At 39.9% G+C, this 13889-nt stretch overlaps 1 protein-coding gene across 4 annotated transcripts in view; it reads left to right on the forward strand.

The window, feature by feature from the left end:
• Nucleotides 1-13889, forward strand: part of SMURF1 (SMAD specific E3 ubiquitin protein ligase 1) — a 51195-nt gene that overhangs the window by 17480 nt on the left and 19826 nt on the right. The window lies entirely within an intron of this gene.

Genomic DNA, 13889 nt, shown 5'->3' on the forward strand with positions numbered 1-13889 from the left:
ATGTTTTTCATCCTACTTTCAAGAAGAAGGTTCCAGCCTTTCTTGAAGCTGCTCCAAAGGAAATTTCCTTCCATAGCGGGTATGGTGACAACGAGGGAAGCTGCTGCTCATGGTCCAACAGCTTAGTGACGTCCCCTTGCTGTTGTCATGTCCTCCCATGCTTAATCTGCATACAAATGGAAATATGTAACAAAGCTAGATGGTACAAGATAAGGATTGGAGTCACTGTATCAGTGATGTTAATTCTGCTTGAGCTCACTCAACTCACGAGTTGGTTGGTAGCAGAATAATGTGGATAAATGTTTTGGGGCACAAGGGAAAGGGGCTGTGTCCTTGTCCACAGGCGACAGACCTCCCTCCCCACCTTCCGACAAAATCGAAGGGTATTTGCTGTTGCAGACTGGTTTTTCTTGCTCAACCATAGATTGGCTCTGACCGGTCTGTTTGTTTTGTTGTTCATCCCTGGTGACTGTCAGTAGCACTGGGCTGAATAAACAGAGACTATTGATCAAATTTGAAGTCATTAACTTGGCAGTTTAAATAGATGCTGTCCTATATAATTAGAACAAGGGAGTAACACATAGGCTGATACAGCTTTATTCTGAATAAAAGCCTTCTTTTAATGAAATCTTGTTTGGTGCTATTCAGCTCTCAGTTTTGTGCCTCCCATAGGTCACTGAAGAATTAGACATTTTGTTTAAAATACCTAAAGTGGATTGCTTTGCTTCTGTAAGAGAGCGGTGACACTGATGTAACATGGGTCTGCTGAACTTTAATAGTAATTGGAAATAGCGTTTGGAAGACGGGGGTGCTAACGTGAGGTTGTTGGTTAACCACATCCAGCTAGAGCATGTCTTGGGGAGGAATACCCCTCCGTATTGCCTTCCGTCTGAGCGAGCGGCATTCCTTCCAGCTCTGAAGCACTAGCGGTTTTTGATTGTCCATCTCGCTGCCGCTCAGCTGAGCGAAACACATGCCCGTTAGATCGGGATGTTTATACTCAAACACAACGGGTGATTAATTATTTCTGAAGGAAGACATTTCCATTTAATGGCTACTGTTGTGCGATATTCCTGTCAGCCTTCTAAATCATTTTAACATTTTAGGTGGAGCGTGGCCATAAGTCAGACGGAGTATTTTGGTGTTTGTGTTCCGCACTCCTTGAAGATCTGTTACAGACGACTGGTGGTGTAGTGTGAATGCACCAGCAAGGAGCAGCAATAATCTCATTAATACGTGTGCAGTGTGTGCCTGCAGACAGCCCGGTGCTCCTGAGTCACACTGCTGTGAGTCCCTAGAGAGCGTGCAAATTCAGCAGTAGGATGCACACGTATTGACCCACATTTCCTCGGGCAGAGCAGCAGTCACGTGCATCTCATTGCCTGGAAATCAGATGAGAACTGATGTGACTTGGTTCATCCAGCATTTGCATGACCCAAGCCAAAGTGCTTTTAGGGATTTACCACTTGTGTGACTAATAAGTGATTAGGTGGATTGTAGAGAGTGTGTGTATAGGAGTCTTGTAGACAAGACTTACTGTATAACAATGGCAGCATCAAAATGTCTCTAATGCATCATTGTCCTATTGTAGCTTTTAAATAGGACTGCTTATTAAATCAGATTTTTTTTCTCTGCATAAAAGCTTTCATACTAATTCCTAGGAAAGTTTGTTAGGTAGGGATGTTTTTCTTGCAACAGATGGAGAAATGTCCTATAGAAAAAAAAATAGTGGTTCTGTACTGGGATTAGTAGAAAGAACAAAAGTAGGTGAATGAATGATAAAAATTTGGCTTCCAAAAGCTATTAATATCTCCGTAATTGCAGTCTTTTTTTGGAACAAGTCTCGTTCCTGTCCTGCTTTCCTTTCCCCCCTGCCACAGCTTCCTTATGCGTGGCACATAGACAGACAGCCCCCCTGCTTCCCTATGAACTGGTGCCACCACTGTCACCTCCCGCTCCCCATGCATCCCCTGCGAGTTCAGCAGTGCTGGCGCGGGGCCCAGGCTAATAAGCCGAGACGAGGTTATTGACTGGCAGATATCCAGCATCACTGCTCACCTTTTAGCATCGGTGCCCTTCACTAATGCAGTTGTGTGTTTGGTGCTTTCTGTGTTTTTGCATTTGTAAACAAGGAGGGTTTAAGCTGAGCTCTCTGAACAAATGAAAAAACCACCAACAAACCTGCATAAAGAAAGTGGAGAGCGATTTGTAACATCTTGGGTGGATGTTGAAAGGGATTACAACAGGCTGAATAATCACAAAACAAACTAGTGAAGAATTCGGAGTTGAAAATTTCTGGGAATTAAAAGCAATATTCTAAAACAGCTGATGTACTTTATTCAAAATCAGAAGTGATGCCAATAATTTAATTTGGGTGGACACAATTTTTCTTTCCTCTTCCTGAATTTAAACTTTGCACCTTTATTTTAGATTTTGTATTGCAAATTACTAAAGTAATTTTTCCCTTTATGTAGCTAAGCACTTAATCGGTCTGAATTAATTTTTTAAAATTTTACCTGGACAGTCAAGGTGTCATTTTTCCAGTTTGTAGCATGTGCCTATTGAATTGTCTGGAACTGGATGGATGTAATTTGAATATGAACTGGTAAAGAAGACAAAAATAGATGTCTGGCTGCATTTTGCCCAGTGTCAGTACACAGAGTTGCTGTAACAGGCTCATGGTTGGTGTACCTACAGAACCCCGGTCTGACAATGGCTGCTGCAAGGGTGATCCCCATCTGTGCAGATGGTGGGGGGGCTGTGCCCCTACCAGCGACCAGGTCCTGCTCAGCCTGGCTGGATGGGCTTGGAGGAATGCTAGGTGGTGCTTTACGTGAAACCCTGCTCCATTCTTGATGTAAGGTGTCAGTCGTTTGTGACAAATGAAACTGCTCACCTCCCTTTTAGTACAGATTTGCTACAGCAAGGTATCCAGGTAGCTTTTTTTTTTTTTTTAACCCCAGTAATACCTTTACTCTTGACTGTGTATTTTAAAACAAATGCAGTCTTCCCATTTCAGTAATCTCTACTGTCTTGTATTGGCACTAGCTGAAACCCAGCAAAAGAGTGGTGGTTAAAACTGTTCACTAAACATTACCTGTACAAGAGCCGGTAATAAGGTTACCATCATCAAGACAAGAAGTCAGTACAATGTTTTAATTCCATCTAGCATGGGCAGTTTTCCCCACAAGACACTAAAAGCATTTATACCTCAGTACTAAGATCCAAGTTAGGATCAAAACTTCATTTATTATGGGCTATTAGACTATGCCACTTCTCTCCAGCACCAGCTCAGTCTTGATGATCCATATGTTTGTTATCCTCAGGTTGATAACGACAGCCCAGGGAGCTACAGGAAGAAAGAAGTACTTCTGAATGAATTCCAGCTGTCCATTCACTAAGTAGCCTAGAACAAAATGAACTCATTGCTCTAGGCTTTTGTACACTCTTAACTCTTCACTGAATATTGACTTTCACCGCCCTGATTTTTAAGTCTGAGCTCGCTCTCAGTCTGTTCAGAAGGTACTGCTCCATCTCATCTGTTTGCTATCATGCTTACTGCAAAACGAACAACAGATTTGCGAATAAGGAAGGCAAAAGCTGTAAGAGCATGAAAAAGTTTCTTTGGCAGTGAGACCTGTGGCTTTGAAAAGCTTTCTATGACAAGACTTGAGGCTTTTCATGTTTCTATCCAAACATGCCAAAAAGCACTCAGCATACCTCAGTTAAAATACAAGCATGGGAAGCAACTAGATGCGCTAGAAATTAGGGCAAGTTTGTAAGTCATTTGTTAACCTGAGGTATGTGGTTTTAAAGCAGTGATACTGTGCTGATGCCTTGCTTGAAAGAAAGAATGCTTTTCATTTACTTGCAAAAAAATTTGGGGTGTTGACCGTGTCTCTTGAAAAGTCATCCAGTGCCTGTTGGAATTTGTTCTGGTAGCAGTTACTGAAGTTGTTAGTGCTAGAAGAGGTGCTTGGTAAGTGTTATTCTTTGCAGTAGATGTCTAGCAACTGCTTGTTCAGTTATTTAAGAAATGCAAAATGAGTCTGAGTATTACTAAACCAGCTTAAGCCCAGTGCACTGTTCTTCTTGAGGTTTGTTCTTTTTATACCTAATATTCTGTAGGCTAATTTTTTTTCTGTACAATTTCTGTATTGGAGAGTTTTCACTCAAATGTTTCAGAATGAACAAAGAAGCATGGATTCTTGAATATTGTGACCACAGCGGTCATAAGTGTATTACACTTTTATTTGTGACTTCTAAAAATTACTCTGGCAAAATCTGTTGTTTCATATTTTCAAGGTTTTTAAAGATTTTTTTTTAGTTTTTATTTTTCATTTTCCTGGCAGTTAATTTCAACACCAGCAGCGTCCTAGGTCACCTAAGCAATTGTCTTGCCAGCTTCCTATTCTTGGTTCACAGTGCAGCGTTAGTTTAACAGAGTTGAACAGTCCTACTTTGACCAGAACCAAACCTGTATATTTAGCTTTAAAGCAGTGTTCCGTGTGAATTGTTTAACTAAAACTCCTCTACTGATACATTTAAGCCTTCATGGGATGAACTAATAGTTTACATAGTTTACAACTTACACATAACTTAATGCCATTCATTTTTTAAATAACAATGTTCTTGCTTTTGAGCAATCTACTTGGCTCTTGATGAAAACCAGACATTAATTTTGTAGCATTTATTAAAATACCTCCATTGGAAACTTTTGTTCCTATGAAGTTGATTTTGTACCTTATTTAATTGCAGTAAGATATCAAAGAAGCCAAATACTGGTTCTGTCTGGAAAAACAAATCTCAGTTCTTAAATTGAGATTGAGAACATGTTCATTTGCGTTTGTTTTTAATCCTTTACAATAGTTTATCATTCAGATTGCTTTGAAATATTGAGACTACCTGTACATGAAGGGATGTAAATACCAGCCACTCTTTGGAGATAAAAAACATATGTTTTAGGTTTAAAACTGAAAAATCTGCTTCATTTTAGCTTGGAAGTTTTAGACCTTTACTGTTCGATAGAAATTCAGTGTTTGTATTGAAACGTTGCTTGGCTGTATTTAGTCAAACTTTGCCAAGATTTTCAATACCAAGGTTTCTGCTTTCACAGGTTTTACGTGTTTTGCAGTGGAAGGTCAGACTTTTTTCTGCTTTCTGCAAAACAGGCAGATGTTTTGAGGCAAGACAATATGTATATGAAGAAAGCCAGAGATAATATTGGGTTAGAAAGTACAACAGTTGTGTGTTCTGTTCCTATCATTTCAAAAATGTTTTGCTCCATGGACAGAACCCCAAGGCTTACGATTGCTTGGGCTTTCAACTAACACTGGGTCTATGGTTAGCACCCGCAAATGTATTGCTTCTGGTTTTGGTCTCCTGTCCTGTACTTTTTTTCTCCTTTATAAAGCAGCAGAGAGCAGTTGTGCAGGCTTTTCTCCTGGACTTAGGAAATGAACGTCTTGTAAAATCCCTTAAGTCTGTAAATTGGATGGTGTTTTGTGGGTGGGGGAAAAAAAAAAAAGCTGCTGTTAATACAGAAATGTACTTCTAACTTGAGTTTCACAAACTGGTTATAAAACATATAGTTGTAGTAGTGGTATGAGTAGCCCCACAGAGAGTATCTGGGAAGAAGGGGAATCTAAATTTCTGTGTTTTGTAGTAAACATAATACTTACTGGAAAAGCTTTTTATGTACTGAATTAGTAAGCAAATGATCAGCTGCACAGGAGACTCCTTATAAGCTTCTTTTTGGTAATGAAAATAAGGTGTTTAACACTTTATACATTTAACTTATGAAAGTAGAGATCAGAGGCATATTAAATTAAATACACCTAAATTAAATGCTGACTGAGCAGTAGACTGTGCTACACTGGAGCTCTCCTTCTCCGTTACAGGAGTGTCAACTATTTAATAAGTAATTTCTGCCTAAGTAATATCTAGAGTATTCAGGAGGGGAGGTTCTATATTTGATTAGTAATTCACTGCTGTTCATCTAGCATTTTCCAGAGAAACAAATCTATATGCCTGAGGATTTGGACAGTATTTCTAGAAAGGACCTTTTGTTTGCTGGGAGTATGGGAGTGGGGCAGCCTGGGACCTGCTGTGAGCAATGTTGGGTTGAGTATATGATCCTGTTAGGTATTGACATTTGTAGAGATTTGAAAAAGGTGCCTTGAAAACTCCCAAGTGTTAAAAGTACAAAATATTTTTGGCAATCTTAGTAAAACTCAGTTTGGAATCTGAGTTATGAGTGCATGTGGGTGGAGGAACATGTTTTTCATGCTTTAGGAATTTTTTTCCAGATGCTTTCTCAGTGCTTGGGTAACTATAAAAGTGAAGTATTAAGACTTCATCATGGATTTATTCCTTAATTTTAATGTAATTTAAGAAAGTTGAGCTACATAGTTTCCTGGTGTGTTTTTAACTTTATTATGGCAATAATGTTGCACAGCGCACATTGGTGTCTGTTCCAAAATGTGAGCACAAGTATGTGCAAGCTGTGCAGTTAAGCCTGTCTTGATAGACACCACTTGCTTGAAAATATTAATTATTCAATGTAAGTGCACGTGGTTGGAGATATAAGAGATGTAAGGGAAGAAATCCAGAATCGTGTGTGTGTGAATCGCAGTGACTACAACTTGCACAATGAAGTGGGGAGTAAATGTAAAATGTGATTTTGTATTTCCAGTAGGAATTATGTCATTGGATTGGTTTTGTTTAGCTGTCAGCTAAGAGATTGTGTTTGCCTTGAGAATGGGATATTGTTCTGTGTGGTTTTAACAGAAATTTGGAGTTCTTTCCAGATATTTCTGTTTCTTGCTAATGTGTGCAGAGGCAAACACTATAGCTGAAGCCTGAGCATATCCTTTGTTTTCAGAGAGTCGGGAGACCATTTGTGGACACTTTAACAAAGGAAAAGCTTGACTGAATTTGGGAAATCTCTCTCTACAAAATTATTACTGCACTTGGTTGTGATTCTGGCAGATGTGTTGGTGGGAGTGGAGGGACTGAGTTTTGCAAACCGTGCCGTGGATAGAAATGATTCTATGTTCTGTTCAGTTTTTCTCTGGTAAAACTGTGTAATTGATAGGGTGTTTTTTGAGAAGGGCTGTAAAATGGCGATAGTAATAACTGACTTACCTCTTGAATTTCAGTTCTCAAAGTAAGCGGTTGTGCTTTGAATGTGTCGGAAGATAGTTGCAAAGAAAAGCTGCAAGGATGTGTGAGGGAGGATGGTGCTTCAAGGGCATCTTCTTGATGACAGAGGCGGCTTCACCAGTTAGGGTCTCACTCTTGCCGCAGCACCTCTGGCTATATTTCTTATAGCTGAGTAGTCACTGTAGGGCCAAGAAGAATAATTAGCTGAAGGTAGTGAAGCAGCAGTTTGTGAAAAGTTTGCCGTTAAAAATAAACCTTTTTTTTTAAAAAAAAAAAATCCCTGGAAGTACAATTTGAGTGAGAAATAGGAGCTTAATGTAGCTGGAATTTGCCTTGCAGTACATGGGGCAAATACATTCCACGGGCAGCTTCTGCTTTTGGAGCTGAGGCTGGGCTGAGGGTGATCTGCAGAACCCCAGCGGTCGGGGGTTGTGTCTGTCTAGGAAATAGGAGACTGTGTAGAGAGTATGAGAAGGTTCTTGGCCTGGAGTAGAGGAAGGCATAGCAAAGTTGTAAGAAAACTGATGTAATAGCTAGGATTTAATGAAAGATTTAATCTGGGAGGTAACCTTTATCTCAGGCATTTGTTAGGGGTGAGCTGAGGGGGAGGGGAAGAAGAGAAAGAAAAGTTAGTATGCGGGATAATTGGATATGCTTATTTCCACCTCTGATTTGTGCCTTTCTCTGATTCTGTACATCAGAATTAATTCAGCTTCCTATTGATCTCCCTTTTTTTATCCCTGCAAAGATCTTCAGCTAGTTCCATAACTCTTAGTGTTTCTCCAGGTTTTACACTAAGTCGGTTCGTTCTTAAACTTGCTTTACTGGTCTTGCGTTGCACGCAATCTCAGTTAACTGGGAATTTAATGAGTCTTGTTCTTCCAATAGTCCTATGCTGTCTTTTTAATGATTTATGTTATTGAGGGCTAAATCAGCCCTTGCTGGTGTGTATACAAAGACTTATTGTCGGTCAGTGCCCAGGAGGATTTTTCAGTTTGAGTAATTCTTAGGAATCCTGGGGATGAAACTCTTCTGTTTTGTCAACTTGGTATTGTTTGCACTACGAGGACTGACTCTTGTTCATGACTGGTTTCTGCTTAGGTAGGATGGTATTTTGATTCCTGGCTAAGTAGATACTTTAATGACATGTTAATGGGCTAATAAAAATGGCTTTTTCTGGGTGTGTGGTTTTTTGAAGATCTCTTCAAAGTTGTCTAGTGTTTGCAACTGGCTGCACGAAGCCAAGTTCCAACCCACGAGGAAAGCATGCCTTGAAAAGAGGCTTTGATTTTTACTGCAGCCTACACAAAAGGGCCACAAAAAGGCTTCGTGTATCAAATCTAGCAACTGTGTGAGAATTAAGGGTTTTTTAATGAAGCATTACTTTAATCTGGTAGTCAAGGTCTGCTTTAGCATGAGTTCAGGCAGTCTTTCAATGTCAGGGCATGATGTATGCTGGTCCTGAAGTCTGAGGGGTCTCTGGAGTTTTTTGGTTGGTTTATGTGTCAGATTGCAAATCTTGTTGGCATCATGATGCTAAGATCGTTAGTGAAGGCCACTCCATGTACACGCCTGTATAAAATTAGTTCTGTACAGCTAATTGGTTTATTTGGCAAAGGTAATGGAAGACTTCAGTTTTGTTTATCTTTTTCGGCATGCTAGGTGCTGCAGTGATTCAGGGTCGGTTACTGAGAAGTTAAAGCAGTCCCTGCATTGATGCATTTCAGTCTCAAGCAGACAAAGAGAAAGACCAAAAGTATTCTTAAAGCAAACAAAAAGAGGACTAGAATAGAAACCTTGGCCTTTGTGGTGACGATGTAACTCTAATTTGTGAATAAAGTGGTGTATTTCAGTTCAGTGATGTGGCTAGCTGTAAAGAAACAGCATTTTTACACTCTTAGTGTCTTCAGCCATCTTTCCTTTCCCATTAAACCCTTTCTCTTGTACCCTACCAAACAGAAATTGTTACCCTTAAAAAAAGCCAGAACACTTAACTTCATGGGTTGCCTAGTAGTAGAAATAAAAACAGACTTTCATCTGCAGTGAAGTCTCATTTAAAGTAATGTGCAGAGAATAGGAACAGTAAGCAGGGTTATTCGTAAAGGCAGTTCAGAAGGGGTGGCTTGTGGTATTCAGAGTATTTTCCACAAAACACTCCGAACCATTTGGACAAGAAATGATTTCACATAACAGATTCAGCAAAGATTTTAATTGTGGGCCACAGCGCTTTGGGGCGTTAGAGCAGCATGTGGTAAATAGCTGATGTTTGCTTTTGCTTTTTTTTTTTTTTTTTTTTTTTGAGGCTTTTTTACACTTCAAGCACATTATTTTTGCTGTGTAGCCTTCTGAAAACTGTTTTTCAGAATGGCAGAATTTTTGCTGTGGAAACCAGCCTATAAGCTCGCGTGCATGGGGGGCTGTCCTGCTTTCAAAAGCAGAGCTGGAGCAACCTTACCTCCAACACAGGGTACCAGCTTCACAAGTCAGAAGCTAGGCAAACTTTGAAGACTAACAGCAAAGTTTCCATTACTTGGATGCATCAAAATTGACCGGCTTTGCAGCCTCTTTTGTTTTTCAGTGGTAACCAGTAATTTTAGTTTCATTTTATGTCAAGATCTTTATTCTGCTCTCTTCCAAAGCCTCATTGTTCTTCTTTATTTCTTATATCGTAAAACAAACCAACCAACCTGCAATGCTTTTAATGATTATGCTGCATATCTCTGATTAAAGATGGTCTACACAGAAGTAAATATTAAGTAAAGTCCTTTCTACGTCATCAGCCTGCTGGCCTGTGTTTATCTTCTGTCAGAAAGTAAAACGAATGTATCCTGGAATCTAGCTGCCTGTTTGTACAAGCACAAATGATTAACCTGGAATATCAAAGGGAAGGCCAAAGATGGTGGAAAGGTGTATTTGCTAGCATCGTTCAGTATGACCTTCCCCCTGGCTTTTCTAAGGAAGATGTGAGCATACTGCTGCTCTGTCTTGTCTTCAGAATTAACTTGAATGCTAAATTGAAGGCCATCTTTAGCTCAGGTCCTGTCCATGTGTAAAAGTCCTTAGTTTGAGCAAGGAGGCTCTTGCCTTTAACTCACAAAGTGTGAATGAATGCAGTCCCCGCTGCAAATTTGCCTGCTGATTTGCATTGGCACAGGCTGGAACCTACAGAATATTTTCATCGCTTACTTCCCCCCCTGCTCCCTCCTGGTCTTAAACCACGATTACCTAGTTTTTACACTGTGCAGCTGAACACAGTTGTAGCAGCTTAGCACTGTGCTGTGGGATGGGGTATGTTGCCTGTGAATAAATCCCGTGTTGATGCAGAGACAGCGATGTGAGGACTCTCTTGCAGACCAGCAGCCATCCTTTGGACGCTGCCTGTTCAAGAGGAGGAACTTGCACACGACGGCTTTGATTTTGTGGGCTGGGTCTGTTTGGGGATGGTTGAAATGGTTCCTCACCCAGGCTGTCTTTCTCTGCCTCCTTTCCAAAAATGCTGGTCTCGCTGCGGAGATAGGTGTCTCGGTGTTGAAGCAGCAACTTTCTGATGCAATTCTCGGCTGGGTTGTTCAGACATCGGTGCCACTCCGTACTTTTCTTACTACACCCATCTGTAGCTTGCTCCTGCGGCACCTCCTGAACCACAGCAGATGATTCATTTCTGCTTTGGAAGGAGGGTGGACAACTGGGGGCTGGCAGAGGAACCACTCAACTCTCTCAAGTTACATCTGCATTGAAGACATCCCCAGGGTGAATACTGACTTTGTATAAGGCTCGTCCTTCACCTCCTGCCAAATATGCTTTCACAGTAGTACTTTGCCCAGCTGGCTAATTTGGCCTTTGAAATTATCTCAATAATGTCAGGTACTTAAAAAAACATTCCCATCCCTTTATAAATATTATAATCTAGATGTAAAGACATTGTTTCAGTGTTGTTTGGGATCTGTTGTATTAAAAAAAGTTCTTTGGTGCTGTGCAGCAATCCAGAGCGGAGTATAAACAAAAACTATGTCAAGCTGAAACAAGTCGGTTGACTTTGAGAAGGCAGAATGTAAATGCTCAAGTCAGGAGAATTAGTACCTTTTGTAACATTGCAACAAACGCGGGGAGATTGCTCTTGCTGACAAGCCCTAAACCTTTCTTGTTTAAAAGAAAGAAAAACAAAAAGAAAAAGCACTTTGGAAAGACGGAAAGTAGGGAAAGATGGTGTTGGTGTGAAGCCTGTGTAAGGCGCCTCTCAGTTGCCTGGTTCACAATTAAGTATCCATCCCATTCTCCTACACCGCCTGTGATGCAGGGATAAAATTAATAACTTTTTAAGCCTTTGTAGCTGAATCTACCCGAGTTCAGGGGTTTCAGGCTTGGCGTAGCAGCAGTCAGGTCCTGCTAGCAGTCTTGCTGAAGTCTTATTGGAGACGATGCATTTAAGAAGCAAATCTGGCATATACCCAGCTTTACAGAGCAGGGAGGGGCTGTCTGCTCTGCTGCTGGCATGGTTTCATGTCCAAGTCTCCCGTTGCTGACCTTTGTCACCTGTTTCTTTACTGGAATTTAGAAATCTATGGCTTTTCAGTAATAGAGCACTTGAAAATATTTTTTACTCTAGTGGGTTTAATATGCAAATAGTGGAACAGAGCCAATGGTCCATCTCGGGCAGCATGATTCTGGAGATTGCTCCATAAAGGTTTATTTTGGCTATTAGCTGCTGTGCCAATATTTTTCTTACGAGAAAGAGTAATGGTTTTTGCAACCTAAAATTGAGGGTTTCACAGGCTGCAACTGGAAAATTGGCAGCCGTGCTCATCTGCTGTAGACTGAAAGCGTGTGGCAGAGGTAAAAGAGTTAAATGAAAAAATAAAATTCTTCAATAATGGCTTTAGAAACTTAGGCTGCTAGTTAGCTCTAGAAAGCACACCTGAAATATAGAATAAAGGTAATAATTATATAGTCAGACTATATGCAGATAGTTACATATGGCATACTTTTCCAGCTCAATAACATATTCTTAAAATTGAGGATGGGGAAGTAAAATGAGTTATTGAGTTAAAAAAAAAAAAAAAGCTCCACCTCTCACAAGAACGTTAAAATTCCTTTTGGCAGGTACTAGAACATTCAAATTCTGATTTTACCTGTACTTATTCCCTGTTTTTTCTGGTATTTTTTCCTCTGAAGCACTCACAAAAGGAAGAGGAAATTAAAGGTTGCTCTGTTGTCCTTCCATAGAACAGCGGATGGTGATTCTGTAATCCTGTTTTGTTTCAAATTGAATTGCTGTAGTCCTGCAGACTTCTCTTTTTGGTCAGTTGTTTAAAAAAAAACAAGAGAAGCTTTCTCTGATTATGCATTTTGCCGATGTCAGGAATAAATAGTTCTTAATCCAATCTAAAAATAGTTTTGTAGTGCAGCTGCTTTAATTATTACTAAGACGGAGGATTTGTGTATTTTTTGCCATGAACATCTGGGTTAAACAGTGCACCTTTTGGCTCTGTCTGTCTGACATCTGAATTGAGGCAGTTTTTATTCCATTAGCTATGTTAGATGGGGAATGTTGCTCTGCAGCTGAGAGGTGAGCTTCTAGCAGAAGGGTAAAAAACCAAACGAAACAACAAAAAAAATGAATAAAATTGTTCCCTTATTTTTGCTACTAAATCTTCATTTTACCCAATATAGAGTTCATGTAAGAATGAGTGTAAGTCAGGAGCAAGGTGAGATAGAAATGAGGAGCAATGGTCCGTACCAGGGGAAATGGCCATTTGAGTGTCTTCTGAGCATTCATCCTCATGCTGAAAGATCAGAACTGGGTGAGAAAGAGACCACCTCAAAAATAGCTCTGTCTTTTATTGTTATCTTCCCCTCTTAGGTGCTAGTTTTAAGTAAGTTAGAGGTCTTAATATTTTCATCTTTGGCTCTGTAGTTATTTTGCCTCGCCTGTTGTAAGAGTTTAATGGATACTGAATAACTTGTATTGCTGAGATTGTACTGAGCAGTCCTTATTGAAAAGCAAAATTAGACTTGTAGCTGGTAATAGACCTGGTAGACATGGAGATTGATGTGAGTTTCCTGATCTGATTTTTGCTTAAACTACTGTGCTATTTAGTACAGTTGGAGAGAGGGAAATTATGTCTCTTTTTTTTTTGGCCCTTTCAAAGGGAAACGTACTGATGCAATTTTTTTTTAGTATTTATTTTTTCTCTCGAGCGAGGTTCTGCCATACTTACCACAAACCCTTTCTGTATTTGCAAACTGCTTAGGCCTTTATAGCATACCTCCCATGTTTTATTTTACGATGTATCACATAGTTTTGTGTGCAGAAAGCAGGAGGCTGCACTGTATTTGATGGGACTTAGGCGCAGAGGTCTCTTCCAGGAGTCCCAGAACCATTCTTGATTTAGTAACTGTTTAGTCCTTGTTCTAAAATGGGTGCGTTCTGAAACAACAAAAATCTGCCTTAGCACCTGTGTAAGCATGCAGTATAGAAAATTAGGAGGTTTTAATACAAAGGGACGTTCCTTAAATCTTCTGTGTATTGTAACAATAGAACAAAAGCAGCAAAGGAATTTTTCTCTTTATGTAAATCCATATTCCAGTCACAGATAAAGAAAACAATGCTCACATTTAACATTTGGGTGTGTTTTTATGAATTATGATCAGTAGTATTGTATGGTATGATTGCTAGAAAAGGATTTTTTTATGGTTTTAAGATTTCTTTATCTGATACTTTGTTT

Source organism: Falco punctatus, assembly GCF_963210335.1.
Source record: "Falco punctatus genome assembly, chromosome: 4".
In the NCBI taxonomy this organism is placed as follows: domain Eukaryota; kingdom Metazoa; phylum Chordata; class Aves; order Falconiformes; family Falconidae; genus Falco; species Falco punctatus.